Source organism: Tachypleus tridentatus, chromosome 12 (assembly GCF_004210375.1).
Source record: "Tachypleus tridentatus isolate NWPU-2018 chromosome 12, ASM421037v1, whole genome shotgun sequence".
Taxonomy (NCBI): domain Eukaryota; kingdom Metazoa; phylum Arthropoda; class Merostomata; order Xiphosura; family Limulidae; genus Tachypleus; species Tachypleus tridentatus.
Window position 1 is genome coordinate 15,953,088 of NC_134836.1, and position 16,020 is coordinate 15,969,107.

General features: G+C 38.3%; 1 protein-coding gene across 3 annotated transcripts in view; it reads right to left on the reverse strand.

Moving 5' to 3' along the window:
• The window catches only part of LOC143234974 (nuclear pore complex protein Nup50-like), a 59,785-nt gene that overhangs the window by 30,628 nt on the left and 13,137 nt on the right, over positions 1-16,020 (reverse strand). For 2 of the 3 annotated variants that reach the window (XM_076472672.1, XM_076472674.1), the window contains exon 2: positions 12,419-12,590. The exons of the other annotated variant lie outside the window; for it this stretch is intronic. The gene's annotated coding sequence lies outside the window, so the exon portion shown is untranslated. The remainder of the gene's footprint in view (positions 1-12,418; positions 12,591-16,020) is intronic. 3 annotated transcript variants of the gene reach the window in all.

Consider the following 16,020-nt stretch of genomic DNA (forward strand, 5'->3'; position numbering starts at 1 on the left):
TATGTGAAAACCAAACTCAAGTTACAAGTAAAAAAAACAACACACCCATGTTTCCACATAGAACTCCCAACTTCACCCTCTTTTCCAAGAGTAGAGGAAATTCATTTGAACACTCTGGAGGAGTAACTTCTGATCACTGACCTGAGGAAGAATGCTCTGGAAACAAAGCAATAGGTTTTAAAAGCAAACTTACCCCAATCTATTCAATCCAATGACTGGTAGGATCCCCTTACGCTTTTCTCATGATGGTCCATGAGTGGTGGTCCAGCATAGTACAGTGATATTACCCAGTCTACACCTAGGCAGTCTTATGGAATATCTCATTTCTACAGAGCCTGTTGCAATTGAATGGTTGCTTGTGTGGAATTGGTTATCCTGCATGGATAACACTTGCCACAAAGTGGGATCCTATGAAAAAGAGGTAAGAGACCCTGAGAAGTAAAGAGGAGACAATATTAGTAATGAAGATACTCATATATCCTTATAATCTACTGAATGTGATTAAGATAGCTACAAGGGATAGTAGAAAACCCTCAAAGAACGATATTCAGATCTTGCAAATAATGTGTGATTAAAAGCACTAAAAAAGGTCCAGCCCAGCTCTCACAATGTCCTCTAATGGGCAATTCAACTGAACCATTAAGAACTTAGAAATATAATGGAATATAATGAGATGTGACTCTCAGAAGTCTTCTCACGTCTGAAGAAAGCCGAAAAGAAGAAATATGGATCAATTTTCATACCCACCTCAACAAAGTAAATGGAAATAAATCCTGGAAAACTGATGGATATCAACATATAAAAAGTTGTTGACTAACGTTTCAAAAGACAATAGTGCTGGCAACCTAACACTTCAAGGCCCTCACTCAACATAACAAACAACTTGGATCCGATTGGTCATAGAGGTGAGAAATAGCAGTCAGCTGAATTGGTGAAAATGACTTATTCCTTTCCCTGGCTTAGGTAATAGAAGAATATAAGTAGAATGATAAACTGTCCTATGCACATGCAGCTCAAACAATTCCAACCTGAGATGTCTGCAGGCTAGTACAGATTTCGAACATGCCAACAGAAGATTAGATTTCTAGCAGCAATAAAAATAAACCTTAAAGGAAAGGTGATACATGGTGAATGAGTCTAAGGACTCAAACAGATGTTGAGAAAAGGCATGTAATATTACCTTAAAATCCCAGTTAGATAACTGAAATGGTTGTTTGGAATGAATAACAGAAATTACATGGGGAGGATGTAGTATGAATCCAGATGGGAAATGGCTGAGCATGACTTAGATGTATGTTGAGAAAGACATCCAAACAGATGAATATTATATTGTGGTGGAGTGACAACTGATTTCTTACCTCTGATAATAAAGCATGCCTTGGTTGCTCCTGAAAGTAGAATGTGGGTGTGACATCTTGCCAACAGAAAAGATGGTGCCAGCAGTAACCAGTTATCCGTATGATTTGGCAAAACACATACGATGCCAATGTTAGTCCAAAACATAGAGCTGTGAACTGCAGCACCTGACCATTGTGGACAGACAGACATTGGCAACAAACTTCATTATCCACAGTCCTCATAAAAATTGTCAAAGTAGATTGAGGAATGACTCCATTGTGAATCTTAAAGGATCTATTAATTTACCCGAAAAGAAAGAATGATGCCAATCTCCTGTCTTCTTAGGTACAACAAACAGATGGGAATAAAATACTGGAAGAACTGTGATGATTCTCTCCACTGCCTTCTTGGCTAACAAATTTGATAGTCTGGAGCAAAGTTCCAAAATCTGAGGATCTGGGAGAGGAAGAAATACTAGAGGTTGGGTGGATAATGGTGGCGAAGATGTGTACTGAATGACTACTCTTGATGCATGAATCTGTAATACCCATGGCTCTAGGGTTCTCCACACATTCAGAAATTCTTGGAGATGAGCCCATAGAGGCCCCAAAAGCATACAGCAGCATCATGGCTGGAAGAACCTTGTGAATATGGATGGATTTGCTTCCAGGTACTGATGGACTGAGTGGCTGATGTCAGGACATTCAAACATGGGTGGAACTATGGCTCCCTGAAAAAACCAAAGAAAGTTGAGAAGCCAAAAATGACAAGGATGGGTTACATCAAACCTCAATTCCAAACCCTCTGAAATAGTCACAAAAAATCAAGGGTAGGAGAAAGGAAGCCTAATGTAACTCAAGAAAAATGGCAGCCAGTAGATAAACACCCTCCAACAACGAATTTCTACCACACAAATCTTGGTAACATACCAGCCAAGAGACTGGAAAATGTGTAGAAGCTGACAATCAAACCAAAGTAGATGTTAACAGTGATCACAATTTGTCATCAAATTGATGTGGTGATTGCCATGAAGTTCCAACAAAAGTTGGAGAGAAGATATACATCTTAGCAGTGTAATTAGAATCAGATTTATCCTAGAAAAGTTTGATCTATTAATGGTTACTACAAACTCTATTTCTGAGCCCCAAATTCTCAGGAGTGGGTCTATTCTTTGAAAGTCTAAATTTGCATTCACCTGGAAGTGACAGGCTAAAGCATGCTGTTCCAACTAAAAGGGTGGACAAGATATAGCTGTTCCTTAATGTAATGAGCAGTAAACCTCTGTGCATGAACTGAAATATAAGGGATGAAGAAAAAACTAAGTGTTCACCCTCAGGCCTTTTCACCATTAAGGGAGGTGCAGATAAAAAAGCAACCAGGAAGAAACTCGAAACATCACACACTTAATTTACCAACTGAAGAAAAGAAAATGGAGTTGGTTGGTCCCAATTTGGTTTTCTGAGAAGCTGACAAAATAAAATAAAACATTGGAAAAAGTGAATTTAAATTATCTCAAAATGCCCATGAGAACACGTCTGAAGAAACACCACTGGACTGAATATATAAGGTCATCACTACAAATAAAGTCATGGGTAATTTCAACTGAAAGTAAATTTAGTAAAATTCACAAAAGGAAATTAGGGTAAAACAAAACAAAGTTAAAAAACAACAACATAAATAACATTAAAACCAATGTTTACAACCAGTCTACAGCAGTAATATAAAAATACTACAGTAATACAAGTTGTAAAGGACTTTCTGTAGCATAACTGTAATCATCATAACTCACCAGAAAGACTAACAGGTAATTTAAAAAAAAAAACCACTGTCAGCCACCTGAAGTTGGCCTTTTCAGTCCTGGTTCCCAGTTATTTGACGTTATGGCCATTTTCAGAAAGTAAAGTAATAAACATTTTAAAAGACTTGCAGCAAAATTTTAATTATAACTTGCTAGAATGACTAACGGGTAGTTCAAACAGTAGCATTAGTCACCTGAAGTTGGCCTTTCCAGTCCTGGTTTTGAATTATTTGATGTTACTGCCATTTTCTAATTTCAAATCGAACCAGATGGACTTTGATTCTTAAAAAGAAATTACATTAAAAAGGTCTAATGTATAAATTAAAAAGCTTAAAAAGCAATAAAAAAATTAATGGCCTTTAAAAAACTAAAAACATTTCAAAGGTGGACAGTATCACCATCACCAATAACACTGTCGAACGTTATGGTTAAACCTTGGGGCAAAATATGTTTAAAATGGTGCTGTCATTGAGAGTCATGATAATGGCAAGAAAGTAAAATGTTGCTTACTGTGACCTGAGTGTTACACAGACAATACACTGGTGCATCAGTCCCAGATAAAAGGAAATAATCAAATAAGAAACTGTTATCAATGCATAGTCTAGTTAGAACAACTTCCTCTTTCCAATCCTTATGGAAGCCAGACATCCAAAGTCCAATATAGGGATTTATTTGGAAAAGCTTGTTTTCACAATGCTAACTCCAAGTCGACTGCTAACTAGCATGGAGCTGAGCCTTGAATAAAGGATCACAGTCCATGTATGGAACAGGCACAGCAGTGATAGTGCCAGAGCAGATATATTTCACTGCGATGTCAGTGAGCTCATTCTAAAGAATACTAACGTGGCCCAGTATCCAGAAAAACTGGATAGAAGTAGATGTTAAAGTGAAATGGGACAGTCGATTTTGAATATTGGTGACAACAGGGTATGAACTAACGTGAAGCAATTCCAGGGCCAGTAGAGAACTAAGCGAGTCAGCATAAACAGTGTAATTTGAGTACTGCTAGTTTCTATGTGATCCAGGGAAAGAGAAATGGCATACAGTTCAGCAATTAACACAGAAACTGTAGAGGGGATTCTGCATGCAACCACCCGATTTCATACCATCTGTTTAAATAGAGATGGAAGGATGGTTCAAAAGGTGTTCAGCAAATAACAAACAGTATTTTCAATGGGGAGTGTCTGCTTTTCTCAGATGACTTAAAGATAGGTTACATATGAGGACTGTAAGAAGCCATGGTAGGATGGGCTGACAAGTAGATACAGCAATGTTATCCAAGGACAGACGCAATTCATCCAACTGTGGCTGGATACGAAGGCCAAAAGGAGTAATGGGAGATCATCTGTTCAGAAAAAGTATGGCCTACCAAGGAAGGAAAACACAACCCCAGGTGGGATGCTTTGGTAACAAACAAAGTTTGAAAGCATACAGTAAAAGATAGTTGTAAACACCAGAGGTGCAAAGAAGGTTCATGAGACTCTATGTGTAAGCTCTGAACTGGGGAAGTGCAGAAAGCCCCAATGCAGAGCCAAAGTCCTTGATGATGAATGGGGTCTAGCATCTTTAAGGCCAAGGTCCTGGCAGAGCCATAGTCCAGTTACCCATCGTTGAGTTTTGATCGAATAAATGCACAATATATCTTTAGCAAAGAACATCTGTCCACTCCCCAAGTGGTGGAAGAGAGGACATGGAGGATGTTCAGTCCTCTTGTACATTTGACCTGTAAGTGCTTGATGTGTGGTATAAAGATCAGATTATGATCAAAGATAAACCCCAAGAACTTTGTCTCAGGGACCATAGGCAGCATAAACACCAATACAAAGTTCAGGATCAGAGTGGCAAAAGTGCATGCAAATGGTTTTAGAGAGAGAGAAGATAAAGCCATTTACTATGGTCCACTTCAGTAAATCATTGAGGGCAGTCTGTTGCTGCTGCTCAATATACCTCATGATGAATGGCATTAGATGTGAAAATCTTCGATATAGAGCACATTAGCAAGAGTAAGAGGGAGTTCTTCAGATATGGCATTAATTTTTATAATGGAAAAATGTGACAATTTAAAAAGTGTCAAACCCACAGAAACTTAGAATCTCCTGTCCATTAAAAATGGGCAAATAGCCATGTAACCCATATATATGGAGGTCTCGCAAAATGCCATACCTCCATATTGTATCACAAGTCTCTCAATGTTAAAGAATATTGATACAAGATGTCATTTGAGAAAGGCTTCTCTGATTGACATTTCAAGTCGAATCAGGTGGTCCACAGTGAAGCGTTGTCGTTGGAACTCGCACTGGGTGGGCAAGAGGAGGTTGTTTGATTCAAGAAACCAAACAAGACAAGCATTAACCATCCTCTCTAAGATCTTACAGAGACAGCTCATCAAAGCAACTGGATGGTAGTTTGAAGGAATCTTAGGATCCTTCCCAAGCTTAGAGAAAGGTAGGACAATAGCTTTCCACCAGGCATCAGGAAAAACATTCTCCTCCCAGATCCAGTTAAAAACAATCAGAAGGATAGCAAGAGAAGCAGGAGATAGATAGTGCAACATTTCATACAGTACATCACCAGGTCCAACCAATGCACTGCCAGACCTATGAAGGGCCAGTTTGAATCCCACCAGTGTAAATGACGATTATAGATATAGAGACAATCAGCTCGAAAGAAAAGAGGTGATCGCTCTGCCCGAGTCTTGATGGCTAAAAAGGTGGAGGAAGAAGCAAAAGTGCCAGGTACCCAACAAGAGCTTTCACCAAGAGTATTGACGATGCATCGGGTACCAGCTACTTCCTCGTCATCAGAGAGCAAGATCAAGAGAGGGACAGAATTATATTGCCCACTGACATTTCAAATCTTGTCGCATGTGACTTTGGAATTGTTGGTAGTAGCTATGCTGGCTGTGAACTTAATCCATGATTCCTTCTGGCTTTGATGTGTTACCCACTGAGCATTTGGATGGGCCAACCAGAAAGCAATGAGATGTGAAAGTGTGGGGTCCCTACGAAAAGTATCCAGGACTGATTTTGAGCCTTCTGTGCCATGTGGCAGGCAGGATTCCACCATGGATGAGGATATCATGGAAAAAGTGTCAAGGTTTTAGGAACACATTAAGCAGCTGCTTGTATAATACAGTCAGTTACTGCTATTACACAGTCATCTTCTGATGGCTTACAGACAATGGCAAGATCAAGTTCTGTGAGGGCAGTGAATGAGGGCCAGTTTGCTTAATCCAGCTTCCACCAGGGCATGTGGGTCTGGTGGCATCACCCACAGCCAGTCTCTCTCAAAATTATAGGAAAATGATCACTGTCTTGTAGATTATTGTTATTCTTCCATGAAAAATGGGAGAATAGTGAAGGGGAACAAATTGAGAGATCAATAGCAGCAAAGGACTGACTAGGTGTATAAAATTGATTGATTGATTGATTTAGTGTTTTATGGCATAAAGCAGCTAGGCTATCTGCGCCAAACCTCCGGTAAAAATAAAGTAAATGTAGTAAAATACATATAAGGAAATGAAGGTAAAACAAAAAAGTATAAAACCAATGTTGACACCTAGCCTACAACATTAAGAGAGAAAGCAGAGTAAAAGAAGTTGAAAAGTAGTTACTCTAGCAAAATGGTAATGAACATAACCCGCCACCAAGACTAACAGGTAAGTTCAAGAACCACCATCAGTCACCTGAAGTTGGCCTTTCCAGTCCTGGTTCCGGGGTTATGTGTCATAGCAGCCATTATCAAAATGTAAAAGAATAGAAGTTTTAAAAGACACACAGCAAAATTGTAATAATGAGTAGCCAAATGTCCAGTAAAAAGATAAAAGTCAAGAAAATGGAGTAAAATTTGTAAAAGTAAATGAAGGTAAAAACAAACCAGCAATGAAAACAGAAAATGGCATAAAAACCAATGTTGACATCCAGTCTACAAAGTTGTAAAGGACTACCTGTAGCAGAATGGTAATGATCATAACCTGCCAGGAAGACTAACAGGTAAGTATAAGAACCACCATCACTCACCTGAAGTTGGTCTTTCCAGTCCTGGTTCTGGGTTATGTGTCATTATGGCCAGTATTAAAAGGTAAAGTAGTAAAAGTGTGAAATGACATGCAGCAAAAGTGTAATAACAACTCGCCAGGATGACTAATGAGTAGTTCAAACGGATAGTTCAAACAGCAGCGTTAGTCACCTGAAGTTGGCCTTTCCAGTCCTGGTGTTGAGTTATTTAATGTTCTGGCCATTTTCCAATGTCAAATTGAATGAGAGAGAATAAAACTGTAAAAAAGGAACAAAAAGTGCAACACTTAAATGAGATTAAAAAGATTAATGGCCGTTAAAAAATTAAAACGTTATCAAGGTGGACAGTGCCACTATCACCAATAACACTGTCCAATGTTACAGATAGACCCTGGGAAAAAATATGTTTAAAATATTGCCGTCGTTGAGAATTGTAACAATGGCAAGAAAGTAAAACGTGGCTGATAGTGAAATGAGTGTCACACAAACTACACATTGGTGCATCAGTTCCAGATAAAAGAAAACGATGAGTTAAAAAAACTGTGACCAATGCGTAGTCTAGTTAGAACAACTTCCTTCTTCCGAACTTTACGGAAGGTAGATGGCCAAAGTCCAATATAGGGTTTGATTTGAAAAAGCTTGTTGTCGCGTTGCTCACTCCAAGTGGACTGCAAGCTGGCATGGAGCCAAGCCTTGAAGACAAGACCACAGTCCACAGAATAGGCACAGGGGTGATAGTGCCGGAGCAGATAGATTTAGCTCCCGTGTCTGCAAGTTCGTTCCCACGAATACCAACATGGCCTGGTATCCAGAAAAACTGGATTGAAGTAGCTGCTAATGAGAAATGGGCCAGTCGGTTTCAAATAGTAGCGAGAATAGGATGTGAGCTAACGTGTAGCAATTCCAAGGCAAGTATAGAACTAAGCGAATCAGTAAAAATAGTGCAGTTGGAGTACTGCTCAGCTGCAATATGATCCAGGGCAAGAGATATGGCATACAGTTCAGCAGTGAACACAGAAGCTGTAGAGGGGATACTGCGTGCAACTACTGAACCACAGAAAACCATAGCAGAGCCCACCTGATTTGGAACCATCTGTATAAATGGGAACTGAATGAGTGTTCGAAAGATGTTCATTAAATAAAAGACGGTACTTCCAATCTGGAGTATCTGCCTTTTTTATATGACTGAAAGAAAGGTCACATTTGGGGGCTGTAATAAGCCATGGTGGGATGGGCTGACCTGTAGAATCTGCAATGCTATCCAAGGACAGACCCTATTCATCCAATTGCACCCGGATGCGAAGGCCAAATGGAGCAATGACAGATCATCTGTTCTGAAAAAGTACGGCCAACCGAGGAAGGAAAACATATCCCCAAGTGGGATGCTTTGTTAAGAAACGAAGTTTCGAAGTATATTGTAAAGATAGTTTCAAACGCCGAAGGTGCAGAGAAAGTTCATGAGATTCAACGTACAAGCTTTAAACTGGAAAGATACAGAAAGCCCCAGTGCAGAGTCAAAGTCCTTGGTGATGAATGGGGTCCAGCATCTTTAAGGCCGAGGGTCTGGCAGAGCCATAGACCATTGATCCATAGTCGAGTTTTGATCGAATAAGAGCACAATATACCTTTAACATCGAAGATTGATCTGCTCCCCAACTGGTAGAAGAGAGGACACAGAGGATGTTCAGTGCTCTTGTGCATTTGACCCAAAGCTGCTTTAAGTGTGGTATAAAGGTCAGCTTACGATCAAAGATAAGCCCCAAGAACTTGGTCTCCGGGACCACTGGCAGCAAAACTTCACCGATATGAAGTTCAGGATCAGGGTGGATACCCCGTTGACGGCAAAAGTGCATGCATACGGTTTTAGAGAGAGAGAAAGTAAAGCCGTTCATCACAGTCCACTTCAGAACACGATTGAGGGTAGTTTGTAGTTGCCGCTCAATATATCTCATGTTCGACAACTGACATGAGATGTGAAAGTCGTCGACATACAGCCCATTGGTAATAGTGAGAGGGAGTTGTTCAGTGATGGCATTTATCTTTATACTGAAAAGTTTGACACTCAAAACACAGCCTTGAGGGACTCCAAGTTCCTGTACAAAAGAACGGGAAAATGTAGAACCCACATGAACTTGGAATCTCCTGTCCATTAAAAATTTTTTAATAAACATGGGTAAATGGCCACGTAACCCATATGTATGGAGGTCTCGCAAAATGCCATACCTCCATGTTGTGACATAAGCCTTCTCAATGTCAAAGAATATTGATATAAGATGTTGGCGTTTGAGAAAAGCTTCTCTGATAGATGTTTCAAGACGAATTAGGTGGTCTGTGGTGGAGTGCTGTCATCGGAGCCTACACTGGGTGGGCAAGAGGAGGTTGTTTGATTCAAAGAACCAAACAAGACGAGCATTAATCATCCTTTCTAAGGTCTTACAGAGACAGCTCATCAAAGCAATTGGATGGTAGTTTGAAGGAATCTTGGGATCTTTCCCTGGCTTAGAGAAATGTAAAATAATAGCCTGGCAGCAGGCATCAAGAAAAACATTCTCCTGCCAGATCCGGTTAAAGACGATCAGAAGGACATCAAGAGAAGCAGGAGATAGATGGTGCAGCATGTCATAATGAACATCATCAGGTTTAACAGATGTACCGGCAGACCGATGAAGGGCCATTTTCAGTTCCACCAGTGTAAAGAGACAATTATAGTCAAAGAAACAGTCAGTTCGAAAGGAAAGAGGTGAACGCTCTGCCCGAGTCTTGATGGCCAAGAAGGTGGAGGAACAAGCAGAAGTGCTAGATACCCAGCAAAAGCTTTCACCTAGAGTATCAGTGATGCTCCGGACATCAGCCACCTCCTGACCATCAGAGAGTAAGATCGAGAGCGGCACAGAATTGTAGTGCCCATTAACTTTTTAAATTCTGTCCCATATGATCTTGGAACTGGTGGTAGAAGATATGCTAGTTGTGAACTTAATCCAAGATTTCTTCTGGCTTTGACGTCTTACACACTTAGCATGTGCACGGGCCCGTTGGAAAACGACACGGTTTGAAAGTGTGGGATATCTACGAAAAGTATTTCAAGCCCGTTTTTGAGCCTTCCATGCTAAGTGGCAGGCAGGATTCCACCACTGACGAGGATATCGTGGAAAACGTGTCGAGGTTTTAGGAATACACTGAGCAGCTGCTAGTATAATACAGCCAGTTTCTGCTGCCACACAGTCGTCTAGTGATGGCTGATTTACGATGGCAGGATCAAGTTCTGCGAGAGCAGTGAAAGTGGACCAGTCTGCCTGATCCAGCTTCCACTGGGGTACGCGGGTAGGGTGGCATTGACCACGGCTAGTCTCTCTCAAAAGGATAGGAAAATGATCACTGCCTAGTGGATTAGTGTCAACCCTCCATGAAAAATGGGAGAATAATGAAGGGGAGCAAACCGAGAGATCAATAGCGGTAAAGGACTGACTAGGTGCATGAAAATAAGTGGAAGAACCAGTATTGAAAAGAGAAAGATTGTGATCAGAGAGCATACTCTCTACAGATCGACCCCTCCCACCAATAACAGCACTTCCCCAGAGGGGATGATGTCCATTAAAATCCCCCAGGATTAGAAATGGAGACGGCAACTGTTCAACGAGAGCATCAAGGTGTGATTGCTCATATGTCTCTCTAGAGGACAGGTAGAGAGAACAAACAGTGATGGTATGACCCAAGGAAACACGGATTGCTACGGCCTCCAAGGGTGTGTTGAGTGACAAAGACAGGGTGGGCACGTGTTGATCAACCAATAGTGCCACCCCTCCATGTACTCATCACATCACACAGCCTGTCATTTCTGTACAGAGAAAACTGCCGAATGGAGACTGTATCAGCAGGCTTGAGAAATGTTTCTTGTAGGAAAAGACAAACAGGATGGTAGGAAGCAATCAGTGTTTTGATATCATCCAGATTAGAACGTAAACCTTGACAGTTCCATTGTATCAAGGTGGCCATTTTTAAGAACGGGTAGGTGAAGTGGCTGGAGAACCCTTCTGTTTACGACCATGTCTTTTTTCCTTACTGTCCTTAGTCGGAGGAGGTCTATCAACCTCCATGGATCCTGCCCTGGGTCGAGTGGGCAGGTCTTTGTTATTAAAAGGAGATTCCAGTGACTGAGGACGTGAACGAATGATTGTTTTGCCTCGTGGAGTGGGAGAAAAAGATGTATCAGAAGAAATGCCTGTATTTGAAATTGAAGGATGTGGATCTTGAGGTTTATTGGAAATCATGGGAGGAACAGAGATGGGTGTGGAAGTCGATTCATCAACCTTTTTAACCACGGAGGTCAAAAGGCTTTTCATTTGTTTTGAGAACGATTCTCTTGGAGGCACAGAGAGATCTGTCTGCATTCCCACTGTAGTTGTGGAATGAAGTGCAGCAGCATATGTCCGAGATGGAGTGGTGGGCAGCAATTTCCGAGCCTCGGGATAACTAATGTTATGTATCGTTTTCAAACGCTGCACCTCTTTTTCCTCCAACCATTTTGGACAAGAACAAAAGTAAGAGGGGTGAGAACCATTGCAGTTGATGCAATGTGGGTCCATGTCACATTCATATGCATCGTGGTCCTTGAAAGAGTAATTCAGGAAGGTGATATATGGCATGAATCCCAAATTACTGTTTGAAGCACAGAAACAAAAGAGGTTTCTCCTATCTCCTGTGCCTTCAAAGCATCTCCAACAGTTATAGTACAGAGAAACCTGTTAGCAAATGCTTTGTTGATATTATCAGAATACGGTACTTGTATATAGTACCAGGATAGAGGGTGCACTGAGGTAGGTGGAGTGTGTAACAAGATAGATATTACTAAGGGCCATTAAATGGGATATAAAAGAATGGAGCATGTAAAAAAAAAAAAATTCAGGCCAATGCTTAGATGGGTAAAGTAAGGAAAGCCAACAAACTGAGTGATGGCTGTAATGTGAAAGAAGGTGTGTTTTGGTAGTTAGTATACTGGATGGGATTGTCTGGAGTGTATGTATTTTATGTACAAATATTTGTCAAAAGAATCAAGAACTAAATATGCTAGGTATCCCCAATTATGATCAAATCTCACTATTTAATTATAGTATCCCAGAGTTAGTAATCAGTTATAATTAATTCACAGACCTAAACTACACAGCATGAATTTGTGACAATGCAATTCAATCTGCAATCCTCAGATTCACAGATGATATGCTAACCATTAAGCTTGCCATGAGCTGGTTAAAATATACATGATTCTTACCAAATCACTTTCAACATTTTGTTTTTTAGTTTTCTTAATGACTTTTCTCAGCTCGAGAGCTTCTTCTTGTTCAGAATCCTCTTCAGAAGTATCTTGTGTACACTTATGTGTTGCTGATCTTTTTGCCATTGCTTATTTTGAATTGTTCAAAAATTTTAATTTGAAAGAATTTCTGTAATGACAAAATCAGATATTAGAGCTATACAATAAATATTTTTAGTTTTCTAACAGAGCAACTCAAACTTTGTATGTTTTAGTCTAAACTTTTCACATAACTTTAAACATTTAAATAAACTTAGAGTGTTTCACACTTGTACTTACATATCAAAATAATTACATCTTTTATAAAACATGCATATTCAGTACAGCATTCAAGCACAGTACTGAATGAAACAAAGTATGTTTAAGAATAAAATATTAAATAAAATAAATATATTACACTTCTCACAGAAGTGTATACAAATATATATATATATATATATATATATATATATGTGCTGTTCATCATATTTGTTATATTTCATAATTACCTTACTTTATGTTTTAACAGCTAAATATTTGATTCTTTTTCATTTTGTAATGCTTACTTTGTTTTAGCTCATATTTTACATAGAAATGCGATAATAGCTTTGAATCTGAATAAGTTTATTTATTCATTAAACAATACAGTTAAATATTAGTTTTTTTTGTTGTAAAGATATTTCATAAGTTCATATTTTTATTTATATGTACATTTTTATGAATACTCACAGCTAACTTTTGTTTTGTTTTTTGTAAGTGTCCATTTATGCTTGGATATTCTTCTTTTTTAATTGAAATGTCTAAGTTATTATTTAACAAACTATGTTTGACAAGAAAATAAACTAAGAACAGATGATTCACTGAATAATTAGTTCTGGTGAAAAATAAATTCAATAAAACAGAAATGTTATTTTGTTCAAAAAGATTAATTCACAAATTTTGACTGTGTTTTTAAATAAACTTAGGGGCATTAACTAAACTAACTTTTTCATGAAACAGCACTCTTTATGTTATTTCCAGTTCATTCAATAAATTACTGTAAACTGCATAAAAAACAATGTATAATTTAACATTAATCAACTGAGCTTAGATATCTTAAACTACTTAAAATATAAAACCCAAATATATAAAAGCTACATAACTGTCAGCCTGCAAACAGAAGCTAAAAAAGTAGAAAGTAACTTGTGGTGAAAACACAAAATTGTCAGTTATGATAAATTTAACAATACAACTTAAATTCTAGTACTTGGGGGATGAAAAATGTAAGCTTACTTGGAAAAATAAACTTGCTGTTCATTTTCAGCAATTTAAATAATAAAGGTATTAAAGTTAAATGTAGATATATACTGTATATATTCAATAAATCAAAGAGATCTGTCAATTTTAAAGGCATCTAGTTTAATCCTAGTTCACAATAAATTTGTAAAACATAAAAATGTGCAATTATATTTAAAATATTGTCAGGTTTTACATTTTTATGTAGAGACAGGATTGTTTATAGCAGGTATCTGTGACTTACAACAACAAACAGACAGACACCACAGTTGTTTCCAGAGCTTTAAATAATCACCTCTTTCTATCAAAAGTCCACACAGGATGGTTCAGTTATTTTTAGAACCCAACTGACAAGACAAATTTTTTCTTCTCTATGCTATTATCACAATGCAGTCAGTGATAAATTCACTTATGCTACCTTGTAGGTTACCACAACTGAATCCAGAGCTTCAAAAAATGTTTCTGTATGTCAAAAGTCCACACAAGTTGGCTCACTTACTACGGAACCCAACTGACAACACAGCGCACCAAAACATCTCTCCCACAAACTCAACTATCTTCACAAAAGTAGCTCAGCCAGCACCTACTACTCAAACTATACATTCACTTAACTTGACTGTCTCCGAGATCTGTAACTGTACTGCAAACAATACATCTTATACCCACATAATGCATCCCTTAACACACACCAATACCTCTGTCCCCAATATACCAGCACCATATTAACATATAAACAGCTTTTAGAGACTCTGGAATTCACCATGAACCTTCTAGCTTTCCTCACAGAGTTGTAAATTCCAGCCCTTAAAGGTGGGATCCTAGATACCAAAGAAATCACTCAGTAAACACATACTGACGTGGCAAAAGACCACTTCAGACTCTCCAGCCTCAAGCTACACCACATGATACTGCATATTCAATCATGAAAGCAGAAAGCAACATTTCCATGTACAACACAAAAATTCTTCACATAAACATCCAATGTGGCTTCAATATCAAGAAGTGAGAGCTCTTCAATCTAAACAGCAATGTTAAAGCAGACACAATTATCATCTCTGAAACCCTGGTCACAGAATAAACCAAAATATCTCTCCCTTGTTTTCAGTATTACTTACTTCCAGCTGATACAAACAAGAACCACAGAGGTATTGTTGTCTTTTTTAAAATTAGATAGTCAACAGTATGTCTATAAAAGATAATTTAAGATCCATCACAAATGAAAGCATAATGTTTGATCTACATTTCAAGAAACATAATATCCTTTATCGTAAGGTACAGTTCCTATCAAAAACACTGGACATAAGTTACCTTACCCCATGTATTAACAAAAACACCAAACCCATAATTATTTCCAATATAAATGCTCCCCATACCAACTACTTCAGCAGTAGAACAACCAGTAGAGGAATAACAGTACAGCAATTATTAGAAAGCAACAATATATATGTTGTCAATACAAACACACCAACTAGATATAACATGCCAAATAGCACATACAAAGTCTTAGACTATATCTTCATACCACACACTTTCCTCACTAAAGCCAGAAACTTTACAGTTCACCCAAAAATGTCCAGTGATGACTTCCCAATCTCATTCACACTACAGCTTAAAACACTTCTATCAAAAGTAACAGACCTTCCTAAAGTATAATTTCACCAACACAAACTGAAGAGGTTTTAATGCACTAGTTAACACCCAATTTCCACCCATACTTACAAAAGCAGAAAACAAAGCTCAACTAGACATATATGCAGAACAACTCATACTTGAACAACAGAATAAGTTATCCACACTATTTCAAGAGCCCACATAATCAATTACTATATGCTTACACCTGAAATTCACTCACTTATTTTAGGAATGCAAATGCCTAGGGCAACAGTTTATAGCTACACAAAAAATGACCATCAAACCAAAAATAAACAAAATTCAAGCTCATATAAAAAATAACATCAAAATACTCAAGGAAACTAACTGGATTGTCTTTCACAAAAGCCTTGACAATGCACAGAGCAATTCAAAATTTTTCTGGAAAAACTTCAAATTTTTCATGACAGGAAATAACATGTTCCACCACATCAAACACAACAACATCATAGTCAAATCTGACTCAGCAAAAGCTGACCTTCCAGCAAATTACTAACAAAAATCTTTGAAAGACTTAACTTATATTAAATTCATTTAAAATAACTATAAAACTGTAGACAACCACACAAAAGAAAATCCATGCCTATGTACACCAAAATTTCCAATCAATAACTTGAATAATAAAACAAAAATGACATCTTAAATATAAGATTACC